Here is a 15,350-nt window from a genome sequence, read left to right on the forward strand (position 1 = left end):
CAAGAAAGTTCTTCCCAAGATTATGGGAATATTTTTATCCTCCTCGAAATCAAGAATTACGAAATCAGTAGGGAAGATGAATTTATCAACCTTGACCAAGACATCCTCCATAATACCTCACGGATATGTAATAGAACGGTCGGCCCACTGCAAAGTCATATAAGCCGGTTTTGGATAAGGTAAGTCCAACTGCTTGAAGATTGACAAAGGCATCAGATTGATGTTAGCTCCCAAGTCACATAAACATCTATCAAAAGACATTTTTCTAATAGTACACGGAATAGTGAAGCTTCCCGGATCTTTAAGCTTCGGAGGCAACTTCTATTACAGCACAACACTGTATTCCTCCGTGATAGCGACAGTCTCTAAATCATATAGATTCACTTTTCGTGAGAGAGAATACCTTTCATAAACTTTGCGTAACTAGGCATCTGCTCAAGAGCCTCAGCGAAAGGTATGTTAATATGAAGTTTCTTGAACACCTCCAGAAACTTCTCAAATTGCTTGTCCAGCTTTTTCTTCTGCAGCCGCTTAAGAAAAGGCGGTGGAGGATATATCTGTTTCTCCCCTGTATTACCCTCAGGAGGAGTGTGCTCAACAGTAGCCTTCCTTGGTTCCACTTCTACTTCTTGCTGCTCTACTTCTTTCTCAGCCCCAGCTTCTTTAGTCGACACTTGAGTTTGTTCGGGATTCGCAACCTTTCCAGACCTCAAGTGATTGCCTTTACCTTCTCCTTAGCTTCCCTCTTTCCTGGCATTTCAGTGTCACTAAGTAGTGTACCAGGTTGACGATTTAGCAAGGCATTGGCAATTTGTCCAATTTGATTTTCCAAGGTCTTGATAGAAATAGCTTGGCTCTTGCACATAAGCTTCAACTCTTCTAATTCAGATTTTTCATTAGCTTGTCACAGTTGAAGTTGTTCTCTTGCTGCATATTGCGGTTGTTGAAAACCAGGGGTTGTACTGCTTAACTGGATACTGCTGATAAGGCTGTTGAACCGCATTCTGAGCGTTGCTCCAGCTGAAATTAGGATGATTGCGATTGTTATGATGATAAGTGGCTGGCACAGGTTGCTGCGATCTCTGAAAATTGCTCACGATCTGGGCTGATTCACTAGAAATAGCACACTGATTAGTCTCATGGGCACCAGCCCAAAGCTCACAGACACTAGCGATTTGATTAACTCCATAATTAGCCAAAGTGTCCACCTTCATCGTTAAAGCCTTAAGTTGGGTAGCTATAGCAGTTGTTGCATCCAACTCCAAAATTCCTTCTACTTTTCCCTGAGTCGGCCTCTGGGAAGGATTCTGGTATTCATTGGCAGCCATCAGTTTAATCAATTCATAAGCTTCATTGTAGCCCTTATCCCACAAGGCTCCTCCTAATGCTACATCGAGCATGGGTCTAGAAGTAGCACCCAATCCATTATAGAAACAGTTTATAAGCATCCAATCAGGCATGCCATGGTGTGGGCACTTCCGTAGCATCTCCTTATATCGATCTCAAGCCTCACACAGAGATTCTCCAGTTTGCTGAGCAAACTGAGTAAGAGCATTCCTAATTGCAGCAGTCTTCGCCATAGGGAATAATTTAGCGAGAAACTTTTGAGCCAGATCTTCCTAAGTGGTGATAGACCCTGGTGGTAGAGAATGTAACCAGCACTTTTCTTTGTCCCTCATAGAGAATGGGAAGAGTCGCAGCTTAATATCATCTTCAGTCACACCATTAAACTTGAAAGTGTCGCATATCTCGATGAAATCCCTGATGTGCATGTTGGGGTCTTCAGTAAGAGAACCCCCAAACTAAAATGAGTTTTGTATCATCTGAATCGTGCTTGACTTAATCTCAAAAGCGTTAGCCGAGATGGCTGGTCTGATGATGCTCGACTGAATGTCATTGATCTTAGGCCGAGAATAGTCCATCAAGGCCCTAGGATTTTCTTCTTGATCTCCCATCACTACTAAAACTGGTTCCTCGACTTTCTCTTCTTCTTCAAAAACTTCCCTTCGAACCACAACAACTTCTTCCTCGGCTTTATCCAGAGTTCTCTTACGAGACCGCGAACGCGTATGCATACACACTTGATAGAGTACCTGAAATAAGACAAGGAAACAGATAAGTAACAATGTCCGAGTCAATGAACTTTAACGATCACAGATGATAAACACATAAACAAAAAATTAACACTGCAGTCCCCGGCAGCGGCGCCAAAAACTAGTTAGTCGCTAAACATGCGCTAATAATGCACGCAAGTATACACGTTCGCAAGTAATATAGAATTATTTCTAATTATTCCCACAGAGACTAGCTTGGTTAACTAATAAATTTATGCACCGATGATATGGTTATTATCCAATGCTAAGATGATAATAAATTGAGATTGTTTATAACTAAGAATTAAACTAACAATTATAACTAAGGGGATAAGAATTATTGAATTAATATATATGACAAACATGGGATTCTAACTTCATTAAATACTTCATTCAATAGCCTTTTCATTCTTAACCTTAGCATGTAATGGGGATGACACTAATCAGATAACACGAAACTGATAAACGCCAACTTTCGTTGCACGAATACCATACTACCAAACATCCACAAAAGAGATAGAAGATGAATAGGTACCAATTATATTGAGATCCTATATGTCTATAGAATTTGACAACATAACGGTTTAAGCACAAGTTATCTATCTTGATTACATAGGGCAATAAGATGGTTAAAATTACCCACGAATCATGCATTACAAATACATGAACCTATGCTAGCATGGTAAGTTCTAAATCCTTCAATTCACTTTCGCTTCATTAAAGATTAACACACTATCTTATAAGTTCGTGACGTTCATAAGACGAATACGTACAACCAATACTAGGTTATCATACAATCACCACACACTAAGGAATTAAAACAAATCAACTAAAGAAATCCATAAATAAATCCGCTAGAACCCCACGATAACGATTAGCCCATAATCGGACTCATCATCAACGTGGGTTCTGATGAAAGCATGGTATAATAAACGTAGTCTTTATAATGAATAATAAAACAAGGTTAACACAAGAGCATAGGTTCAACAAAACAAGAAACGAGCATCCAAGATTACAACTCAAAACAAAGATTCACAAGAATAAACTAGATCATCCTCGCCTTTGTTGAATTATGATATAGGTCTCTTGCCGTCTTCTCCTTAGCTTTGATATGTCTCTGGCATGATATTCCCTAAAAAATGAGCTTTAAAATTGTTTATATAGCAGCCCCATGCAAAGTAGAAGTCTCTCTCTCAAAAGCCAAGTAGAATTAAGATTCTTCTATCCCGACACGGTGCGGCCGCGCGCTTGATCAGCGCGGGCGCGCTGGGTTTCTGATGTTTGGGCGCGGCCGCGCGCTTTAATAGCGCGGGCGCGCTGACTCTCTGACCCAAAGACTGACTTCTTCTTTTCTCCTTCTTGATTTGAGATGGTCTTCCACTAGCTTTATTCCAACACCTTCCTGACACCAAATTAGCACCAAAACAATGATAATTCACTTGATTACCTGGAAAATGCCTGAAAATGTAAAAACAATAGAAAACACATTAAAACACCAATAACTTGAGTACAAATACACCAATTCAAAGCTTTACAGAGCGTAATAAAGTGTCATAAATGCCACTCAATACTTCCACTTCTGTTTTCTTCTGCACATCTTTTTCAGCCACAACTTTATCTTCTAGAACTTGAGATTTTTCAGGGTTCACAACCTTCCCAGACCTCAATGTAATTGCCTTAACCTGCTCTTTTGCTTCCTTTTTGTCTAGAACTTATGTGTCACTAGGGAGTGTACGAGGTTGTCGATTTAGCAAGGCATTGGCAATCTACCCAATTTGATTCTCCAAAGTCTTAATATGAAACCGCTTGGCTCTTGCACATGAGCCTCAACTCCTCTAATTCAGATTTTTCATTAGATTGTTGAAGTTGGAGTTGTTATCTTGGTGCATATTGCGGTTGTTGAAAACTAGGAGGGTTGAATTGCTTTTCTGTATACTGCTGATAAGGCTGTTGCACCGCATTCTGATTGTTGCTCCAGCTGAAGTTAGGATGATTACGGTTATTGGGATGATAAGTGGCTGGAACTGGTTGCTGCGACCTATGAAAGTTGGTCACGAACTGAGCTGATTCACTAGAAATAGCACACTGCTCAATATCATGTGCACCAGCATAAAGCTCACAAACACTTGTGATCTCATTAACTCCATAATTAGCCAAAAAAATCCACCTTCATTGTTAAAGCCTTAAGATGAGCAGCTATAGCGGTAGCTGCATCTACCTCCCGAATTCATGCTACATTGCCTTGATGTAGTCTCTGAGAAGGATTCTGGTACTCATTAGCAGCCACCAGTTCAATAAACTGATAAGCTTTATCATAGCTCTTAGCCCATAAGGCTCCACATGATGCTGCATCAAGCATGGGTCTAGACTGTGCTCCCAAGCCATTATAAAAGCAATTGATAATTATCCAGTCAGGCATCCCGTGATGAGGATACTTCCTAAGCATCTCCTTATAATGATCCCAAGCTTCACATAAAGACTCTCCCGATTGTTGCGCAAATTAAGTAATGGCGTTTCTGATTGCAGTTGTCTTTTCCATGGAAAAGAATTTAGTAAGAAACTTTTGAGCAAGATCTTTCCAAGTAGTAATAGAGCCTGGTGGTAGAGAATGCAACCAACACTTAGTTGTATCCCTCAGAGAGAATGGGAAAAGCCTCAGCTTAACAGCATCTTCAGAAACATTGTTGAATTTGAAAGTATCGCATATCTTGATGAAATTTCTAATATGCATGTTGGAATCTTCCGTTGGAGAACCCCCAAACTGGACTGAATTCTGCACCATCTGAATCGTGCTAGCCTTGATTTCAAAAGTATTAGCCATAATGGCTGATCTGACAATGCTAGACTGAATGTCATTGATCTTCAGTTGAGAGTAATCCATCAAAGCTTTCAGATTCGCTACTGGTTCTCCCATTGTAACAAGACCTTCTTCTTCGACTTTTTCAACTTCTGCAAGAACTGCTTCAACTACTTCGACTTCTTCCTCCGCTTTATCCAGTGTTCTCTTTCGAGATCGAGAATGCATTCGCATAAACGCTATCTAGAGTACCTGAAACACAAAAAAGCAAAAAGTAAGTAAAATATCTGAGTCAGTAAACTTTAACGACCACTGATGTTAAGCACATAAACTAATAATTAACACCGAGTCCCCGGCAGCGACGCTAAAAAATTGTTAAGACGAAAACATGCACTAAAATTACACGCAAGTATACGCATTATGAAAAATGTCTTTATAGAGTCTTTAAATACCAGCCCATCCAATCAGGAGTCCAGAAAATCAGTCTTCCAATAGAATCAGGATTCTTCAAAATCGACCTAGCGCGGCCGCCCTGAGATCTAACGCGGCCGGTCCCAAGTGTAGCGTGGTCGTGCTGAGCTTCTGGAAAAACTGGAAATTTCTTATTTTCTTGACTGCAACTGCTGGATTCCTTCGCGAAATCAAGCGCGGCTCCATCCTAACACTCTTCTAGCATAAAAACAATGTAAAACCATTCCTGCTTCTGATTATGCCCTGAAATATAAAACACTACAAAAACACATCAAATACACAAACAACTTGAGTACAAAACACCAATTCGAGCCTTTATTGTAACGACCGAGAAAATTACGATTGTATTATATTATAATAAAGATAATTATATGTATTATTATGTAATTAAATGTGTTGAGTCGTAAAACCCTAATTGCAATGTGCTACGTGTGGTCTATTTTGATCAGAATGTGATTCGGATATTTGTTGAATGTTTTATCGTAAGTTATATGTTTTATATCAAAACCCTTACAGTTTAAACAGTGTTTAAAAGCCCGTATTTCAAACAAAATTATTGGCCCTATTTTTCCAAGAACAGCCTATACCATATCATTATTCTGAACCCCTAGACATTTTACAAATTTACCTCGTTCGAGAAAAATGACTTTTCCGGACCCCTTCGGGAGTCAAAAACCCCACAAAATTTTTATATGATTATGAAATTATCAAACATCATTTTTCTTTGTATTTTTGTAATATTCACAATTTTTGGGAATTTTTGACATTTATTTTGTATTTATTGGATATTTAAAAATTCATAATTAATACCCAGAAATTATAAAAATTGGGGCCAAATATTTTTATTAGATGTGTAATTAGCCCCTTAATTTTATATAGGAGTATTATTTTTAGTAGTATAAATACATGTTTTATTATTAATTAATTAGTTAATTATTACTACAAATCAGAAAATCAAGAATATTGGGTTTGGGGGTGAAGAACATTCAGAGAATTCAATCACAGATTTCACCGTGATTCTATTGTCCAATCCGATCATGTGAGTAACCAAAACAATCCTCATGATCCCTACTTTCTATTTATATCATCGATTTTATGTGATAATGATTTGATTTTCAATTCATTTTTTTAGGGTTTATGTTCGATTTAGGCGTTTTTGATACATGAATCGTTTGTTTGTTTTGATGATTCCAGTAGCTTTATATCAAGTTAAGGAATGATTTTGTATGTTCAATTGATTCGTATAACCCCGGGAAGATAGCTCCCGAGTTCTTGATTTTTATTAATTTTTGATCTCGTTTTTGTTAATTTATGGACGTTTTTGGTTGCTGTAAGTTGTTGGAATTGATTCACAAACTGAAGAACTTTGATTTCATGTAATAATCATTGAGTTTGGTTTGCGATTGGGTAAGATACGATTTTCCGATGAAACTCATCGGAAAATACTCTGTTTTCGTCGGAGATGGAGGAGGGGCAGTGTTTGGACGGAGGTGTCGCGGTCGAAGGGATGCTGCAGTCGTGGGGAGTTGTTTGGCATCGAAAACGGAACGAGACTGTGTTGTTTTGGCTGTGTTATCGCCTCGCCAGAAACAGACCTCCGGTGCTGAATTCTGGGCAGCCGGACGGCTGTTCTTGGTGACCCGAGGTCGACCCAGTTTCGACCCGGTGTACGACTCGGGTTTGATCCCCTTAACCTTGAACTCAAAACCTGATTTGTGTTTCTGATTATTTAATTAATTACTTTTAATTTTATAGAATTAGAAAATAGTTTAATAATTCTAAAAAATCAAATAAAAATCAGTTTTAAATTTTGAAAATTATTATAATTATTTCTAAATTATTTTATTAATTTAGAAATTCGAAAATCATTATTTATTTAAATATTTAATCATTTATTTAATAACTTAATTATTTATGTATTACTTAATAAGTAAGTAATTAATTAATAAATAAGGTTAAAAATAATCGAATAATATGACTAATAATTCGATACTTAGTCGAATAATATGAGTAACTCGTATTTATATGAGTAGTTGATTGTGATGTTGGATTATTATTCGAGCGATAGTTTATTTATTCGAAGAATTTCATAATAATTATTCGTATCGATTATTTATTTGTAAATAATCGATCTAATCGTATAATTGATAATAATTTGTAATTAATTTTAATAATTAGGGATTACTTATTTTAAAATACAATAATTCTTAAATAATTATTTAAAAATATAATTAAGGTTTATTAAATTATGATTAATTATGTATAATTGATTTATAATTAATTAAATCTTGTTTATTGTGTAGTAATTAAACCGTTAGTCCGATTTGAGTAAAACGATGACCCTTCGACTTAGAAAAATGAAACGATTCCATTAAAAATAATTATAAATCATAATTTCTTCTGAAAGCGAGTCGTCATGTGATACTTAATTGCTTGTAGACCCTATTAGGGATCGAATCGAGCCTAATAAATCCCAATAAATGATAAATCGAACCAGATGGTGTTTGTTAGTGCAAGTATAAGTCTAGTATCGATTCTAAAAATAATTAAGAGTCTAAAATCCATTATGTGCCTTATGTGCTATGTGCTTTACGTGATTATATAAACCTTATGTGCTATATAATTATATATTTATATATGTGAGTCTGATAAGATTGTATGGGTAGACGATTAGGACTATGTGGTATCAATTCGAGATACGCGTATGAAGTAAGTTGTCTAAACGAATATCTTTCCATGATAAATTCGGTATCAACAAGGCGAATCAAGCAGAAGAAGGAAGGCGATGAGTCATACGAGGTTAAGTATGTGTCAGGCAAGTTTTTCCCTATTCTAAGTTTAGAATAGTATACCCCACTTTCCATATCAATTATACCTTGATAATTCTTGTTCATATACACTGATACATAATTATTGATTACGTTTCTATTTCATTTCAATTCTTGATTTGTCCAAATTTATTGAATTCTCTATTCATATTCCAATACTTTTACCCTTGTTACATATACTCTGATATATCCTGATGTTGGGATACATTATAAGCATACCGATTGTTCCAGATGCTACGCTATGGACTGGATGGTTACGATGCGGGTCGGGTATTAACCGGACCCTTGATTATGAGGCCATAATTGTCTGGGTACCCCTTATGTTAATTGGTTCTATGCAGTTGGGTATAGATTCGCACTGTATCCTGACTGATCAGCAGGTTATAGTGCATAGGTTAGTTCTTGTTTCCAGTCTTATTCATTTGGCACTCTCCAGTATTGGCAAATTATTATTCTATACAGATACAAATGGTTGTTCAAACCAACAGATTACCGGTTTATTTATTCTTCACTCTTTACACTATATATACTGTTGCAGGCTTGTTGAGCAATTTTGGCTCAACCCTTTTTATTGTTAGTCCCATTGTGTTTCAGCAAGGTAGAGAATGAAATCCATCAGAACCCGCATAGTCAAGAAGCGATTCAAGCGGAGGGACCCTCTTATACCAAGGGTGTTTGTCCCTATCCCAGAAGAGAGCTTTGAGTTACCAGATCAGATGTAGCAGGATAAGTAGTCGTGATGGTTTGAATAAAAGCTATTTGTTAAGAAATGTAAATAGAATAAAGTTTTGTAACAAAGAGAGTTCTTGAGACGGTTGATTTAGTTGGTTTGTAATAAAGTTGGTTTGTCTTTCTTGTTTTCAATCCTTAACCTTGAAAAGATCCTGAGTAGTAGTAGTTCGGGGTAATTATTTTATTTATATTATACTTGTACAGGTTTAGTGAGTAGTTAGTGTTAATAATGCCCCAAATCTATACCCCGAATTTGGAGGGTGTTGCATTTATGAAGTGATCTATCTGGACATAAATGCCACTGAACACTCATACTTTGCCACAAGTTCCAGACAGACCTTGTCCTTCTTAACTTGCTTTGGCTTTTTGCGTCATGTAGTAAAATGACCAAAAGTCATTAGAGTTGAAGCACCTTATCTTGGATCTAATAACACTCCCAGTCTTGTAACCATTCTTCTTCCCAAACTTGTTTCCCTTGTATCCAATTCCACCTTTACCAGCTCCACCTCTTGACTTGAATGGCTGATTCTTTTTAAATCTTAGATTAGAAAATTTCTTAGCCATAAAATCCATGGATTTCTTTTTCGATTTTTCAAGCTCTTCTATGATATAGAACTCATCCTCACCATGGTCCTTCACAATACTGCCCATTGTCATAATCAAACTTCTTTTCACAGATTTTATCCATCTTTGTTTTTCCAAAGAACCGTGTTTCTCTTTTGACAAGGTTCCCAACCAACAGTGCATAATCAGTTTTAGCCATAATATCTTGCTTGGCTTGTATAGATCTCTTCTGAAATAGCTCCAGCTCATAAGTTTTCAAAGTACTATACAACATATCATAATTGATTTTGGATAGATTTATTTCACTTAATGAAGATATTCTTGGCTCTAAATGATCTGGAAGAGCTAACAAGTATTTCATGTTCAACTCTTTTATCTCATAAATCTTACCATGAAGTTTAAGATCATTTATGAGTCTGTTAAATCTTTCGACTATTGAATCTTTCAAAAACCTCAGCGATGCCTTCATTTTTCTTTACCATAAAGGCTTCATACTGAGAGACATCATATTTCATGTTTTCTCTCACTTCCTCATTTCCTTCACACAAAACTTCTATGTGATCCCACATAGCTTAGCACTCCCAAGATGAACAATAGTGCCAAACACGTCCAGATGCATAGAGTCACAGATGATGAGTTCAAGGCATCCATCCAAATACACTTTCTCTTTTTCAGTCACATTGTATTATGATGGATATTTTGTACAAACCTTGTTGATATGACTGTTTTTCATTGAGTGGACTCGAAAACCTCTGTCTAAGGGATAAATGGATCAAACCTCAGTATATCCATATACATGGGATTAGAAGCCTTGATGAATAACATAATTTTCTTTTTACAAACAACATAATGGTCCCTACCAAACTACATAATCTTGATACTCCCTAGCTTTTGAGAACTCATTGTTTGTTTAGATTTTTAACTATATGTGTGTCTACATCCTGCTCTGATACCACTTGTTAGAAAACTAGGATCTCAATAACTAGGCAGAAGGGGGTGAACGTCTAATTCAAAAACTTTTGACTTATTTTTGAAGACTTGAGAACAAAATACTTTAAACTGTCAAACATGAAATGATTTAAGCAAGTAAAAGCACAAATGATAATTAGGTCAATTTACTTTATATAGATATAAAGAAATTGTTGCCACGACTCCAAGAAAGATAACGGTGTTTTTCTTGGCTTCTACTTAAGAACAGTTTCTCAAGTTTGGCTTACAAAGAGAAAAGAAATTACAATTGAAATCTCATATATGTTACATACCTTTAAAGATGGGGTTTGCACTCTTTAAATAAAATAATGTACTACACAATGTGAACACCCATTTCAAGAGGATACGTTACAGCTTTTAGAGGATCACTTGATTCTGTTATAAGCTCATGATCTTTAACTGTGTATTTTCTTTTCTTCCTCTCCAAGTTTAGTTGTAGGCTTGACACCTATCCATGGACCATCTCCATGTACAATATGTTGTAGTAATTTATTTTTTCATTTCTGGTAATATTTACATTCATTTGTCTTATTGTGAAATGACTAAGTAAATATATCGTGAACTCCATTTTACTTCACTTTGCGATACTGTTCATTTTGGACTTCTTGATATAGTACAATTATGGACTTAATGATATGGTGTAACTATGGACATCATGATATAGCACATAATTAGACTTCATGATCTAGTACATAATTGGACTTCACCATATGGAACAAATTTGGAATTCACGACATAGACCAAATTTGGACTTCATGATAAAACATTGAACTGGACTTCACTATATGGCTTTGATGGACTTGACTACATAGCTTTTCTAGACTTCACGATATTCAAGTTAAATAAATTTATACAACTTACCGACTTCAAAATTCTTCTTTCTTAGATTTGTTGCTTGAACAATCTTCATTGATTATTCTATGACAGCATGTTGTAATAATCCCTAAGCTCATTATAATATTTGAGCCCATTATAGTATTTCAGTTGTCTAGAAAAGTGAAAAAGAGAAGTTCACAAAGAAACCTATAGCTAGTATCATTTGTTCATTGTCACTAGGCTTGTTATGAATTCCCGATACTAAATTCCTTTTTAAAAAACTAAAAAAAATATTAAACTACTTTTTAAAAAACTAAAACAAGAAGCTGATATTTTCCCCCGATAAAAATATTTTCCCCCTCTTTGATAAAAAATTCCCCTCATATAATATTTTTATCTCTCACAATGAACTTTCCCTTATGATTAAATTTTAATGTAATCTAAGATTTAAAAAAAAGATCTCATTTGAGAAAAAACAAAATTAATTAATATATTTGTTTTATGAATAATTCGTGTGGAGACCATTTTTTCATCGTAGATTTGGATACCGCCTATGTTAAGAAAAATATTGAATTAAAATATTGAAAAGTGTGTTATTTTACGATAATAAATATCATTATTTTATTGAAAATTTTAGAAATTTTATATAGTCTACAATATAAAACATTACAAATATATTATTATATAAAAAACATATTTAGTTTGCATATAATAGATAGTAAAATATACATGTTCCACTTGTTCAATGTAAAATATTTCCAACATTTTCTATGAAATTGTGATACTTATATAATATATTTCCATAATAATAAGTTTTATATTATTTTCATGTAGAACATTTGTGTAGTTTTTGTATAACTTTTTTTTTATTATATGTAATTGTAAATTTTGTTGGTCATATTATTTTGAGAATTTTTTATGGAGTTGTTGACGCTTAACCACTGTTATTCCCAAACAATCTAAACAAGAATTGAAGAAGGGGGGTGAATAGAATTCTGGCGTCTTTTAGATTTCAAGAACAGTTCTTCAACAAATAGATAACTGTGTTTGATTTCTCAATAGTGCGGAATGAAAGTTAAGTAGAAATCAAAACACAAAGCATTTAAATACAAGTATTTAAAAACTTTCTGGTGGATTGATCTTTTCCACCAAAGATATATATTATGTAGAGAACTCTGTGTTACAAAATGTACTCGGCTGCTTACAAGTTGAATTAACAAGAATAGAGAAATTCTTTACAGATTTTGCTTTATCTATTTTTTGGTAAAATGCTTACTAACTTGGATACTATTCAACTTACTACACTAGGTTTATATGTCACCAAGTTACACGATAATAAGACAAACTATTTCTAGTCTAATTACATGCTGCTACACTTCTCTTTCCAGCATCTTTGAATATCTTCTGTTTAGCATGGAAATGGAAATATTTCTTTTATTCTCTAAAACCTGAATTAGGCTGCCACATTCCATTTGTATAGAACCAACGCATGTGACTACCAATTCACTATCAACTGCTCTTTTGAATCTGATCATCCGTTGAAACTTTGGTTGATCAACCGTTGAAATTCAGGTTGATCATCTGTTGAGACTTATGTTGATCATCCGTTGAAACTTTGTGAATCATCCGTTGAAACTATCTTCTTGCCATTTGACTCCATTTCATTTATACAAGATTACAAGGCATCTTATATTTACAGTTAACCATCCTATCTTGAATATCAATCTAGTAGTCAATATGACTTAAACATTCTACAACATCTAGTTCACTAAGTTAGTTTAAGTATGCAGAAATGTGCTACTAATCTTATTCTTACATAATCTACTCTTTCAACGGATATTGAATGATCATCCGTTGAAAGCTACAATTACACTTAAATAAAATCTACTAAGTGTTTTGTTCAAGTTATCATCAAGTACACAACATATTCCTAATAATCTCCCCCAATTTATGTCTACTGGAATTGTAGTCATAAATTAAGAGAAACTTGATGATAACAAAACACTCTATGAATACAGAATGAGACAAAGTAGATTAAAATTTACAAGTGTTGTAGTTTCTTGAAAATCTCACAAAGAAAGATTTGTAGAGTGTCTTACAGATCATTTTCAAGGTGCTACTCTAGACTGGGCAAATATAGATCATTTCCTTGATGGCCTTGACTTCTTTCCCAGCTTCACATCATTCTCTTCAATCTGATATTGGAGTTGTCTGAAAAATTATGATTCATCCTCATTTGTTAGATCTAGCTTTTTTGCATTTCTTTGAGAGTTTCATTGCTTGCAATCTTTAGCTGGTCTTCCAATCTGAAGAATCTTCTGATGTATTTTTCATCCTTGAACTTCATAATCCAGTATGGCCTCAAATGCACCCTATCTCCAGTGAAAGGAATTGACAATACTCTTGGGAGTGCATTTGGTCCTCTCCAGCTATTTCTTCTCTCCTCAATCTTATTTAGTACCATTTTCTTGGAAACTATATTGAATCCAAAAAAATTCTTGGTTACAGAGAAGATGGTTACTAGAGTGGAATAACCTTCATTAGGAATCCTGTGAAGTGGCCATGTAAACTCTTTACCACCCTTGTACTTGAAGATTAGTCTCTCTAGAAGGTGCTTTTAGGCATCAATAGATCTGACTTCTTCTATCTCATCCAGATAGAGATTTATGTCTGAAAATTCCTTGATGTCACATATGTAGAGTTGATCTCCCTTGTTGACATTAGGCTTGGGTTTGGCCACTTGCTTGGATTTAAGCTTGATAGGCTTGACTATTTTGACTACTCTTTCCTTTGTCTTTCTTTGTTTGGCAAAGATTGGAAGATTTAGATCAAGAAGAGGCAAGTTTTCCCAATCTATGGGTTCATCTTTGGAAATCACAGGTTCACCATAAAAGGTGATGTTGGGATCAACCTTGAATTCAGCCTCCTTCATTGTAGGTATGGTTGGTTGACTTGAAGTTGTAGATTTGATAGGCATGTAGTCTTCCTTATCATCATTGAAATCTATCTTTCTCTTCGCATAGATCTTGTATTTAAACTTCCTCCTTGTCTGTTTTGGTTCTTCTTTCTTTCCTTCATCTAGATTTTCAGGTGTCTCAGTTTGGAATACAGCTTCTGTGATTGGTTCTTGGCATCTAAAGCAGCTTGTTTTTGTTGTTATTTGAGCCTCGCATTTTCTTCTTTCTTAGCTTCTGCAAACTATGGATGTCCAGCCATAACACAGATCAGTTTACCATTTCTGTAGATTTTAGCAATCCTTTTCTTCAGTACTGAGTCTCTGGGATCCTTGAGGAAAGTTATGGACCTTCCAAGCAGTTTCTTTTCATCTGGCCTAAGGTTTTCATATGATAGGTCCAGTGGATTTTTGTCGGAGGTCTTTGGATAATTTCTTTTTGGCTTAAAAATCACACTGGCCTTTGGCGATTTAATTGTTGAGGGTTGACCCCTTTCTAAGTTTCCTAGGCTCGTTTCATTAGCTGAAATTTGTCTCAATTGGCAGAAGTGAGAAAAGACCTTATCTTGCTTCTCAATTGGAGCAAATTTCTTCTTGAGATTTTCATCAAGCTTCTTCCATTTTGCATCCAGCTCTTGCTCAACTGTTGCAACATCAAGCTTTTTAGAGTTTTCATTTAATTCCAACTTAGCAGCTGCTATCTTGATCAGATTAATGTTATCCAAGGCTCGTGGCTTAGAAAAAGCAATTGCTGGCATAATTACTTTACTAACTTGAATGTTTAGCACTTTCTCACCCTCACTTATTGACTCCCCTTGGCTAACTGGAACAACTGAGTCTTTCTCCCCCTTATTGTTAGCATCAAGTTGTGTAGAGGAAGAAGTCTGTGCAGCCACCAGTTTCTAAAGTAGCTGAGTTTGTTGGGCTTGATGTAGATGTATTTGAGTAATTGAGGTTTCCAGAGTTTTGAGTCTTTTGTCCAAGGAATCCACCTTGCTGGCTAGATCAGAATTTTTTCTTAGTATTCTGTTGATGTCAAGCATGGTTGTGTTGGGAAACTTAACATCCAGTCTTCAATAACATCCTTCTTAACTTGATCAATTTTT

The 15,350-nt window shown here is 35.3% G+C and overlaps 2 non-coding genes across 2 annotated transcripts; both read left to right on the forward strand.

Moving 5' to 3' along the window:
• The first annotated feature begins 1,458 nt into the window (after positions 1–1,458).
• On the forward strand, positions 1,459–1,565 carry LOC141681119 (small nucleolar RNA R71). The gene has a single exon (XR_012558562.1). It is a non-coding gene; the product is annotated as a small nucleolar RNA R71 (small nucleolar RNA).
• Positions 1,566–4,510: 2,945 nt separating this feature from the next.
• On the forward strand, positions 4,511–4,617 carry LOC141681390 (small nucleolar RNA R71). Its single transcript, XR_012558829.1, has one exon. It is a non-coding gene; the product is annotated as a small nucleolar RNA R71 (small nucleolar RNA).
• Positions 4,618–15,350: the final 10,733 nt, after the last annotated feature.

Source organism: Apium graveolens, chromosome 8 (genome assembly GCF_009905375.1).
Source record: "Apium graveolens cultivar Ventura chromosome 8, ASM990537v1, whole genome shotgun sequence".
Lineage (NCBI taxonomy): Eukaryota > Viridiplantae > Streptophyta > Magnoliopsida > Apiales > Apiaceae > Apium > Apium graveolens.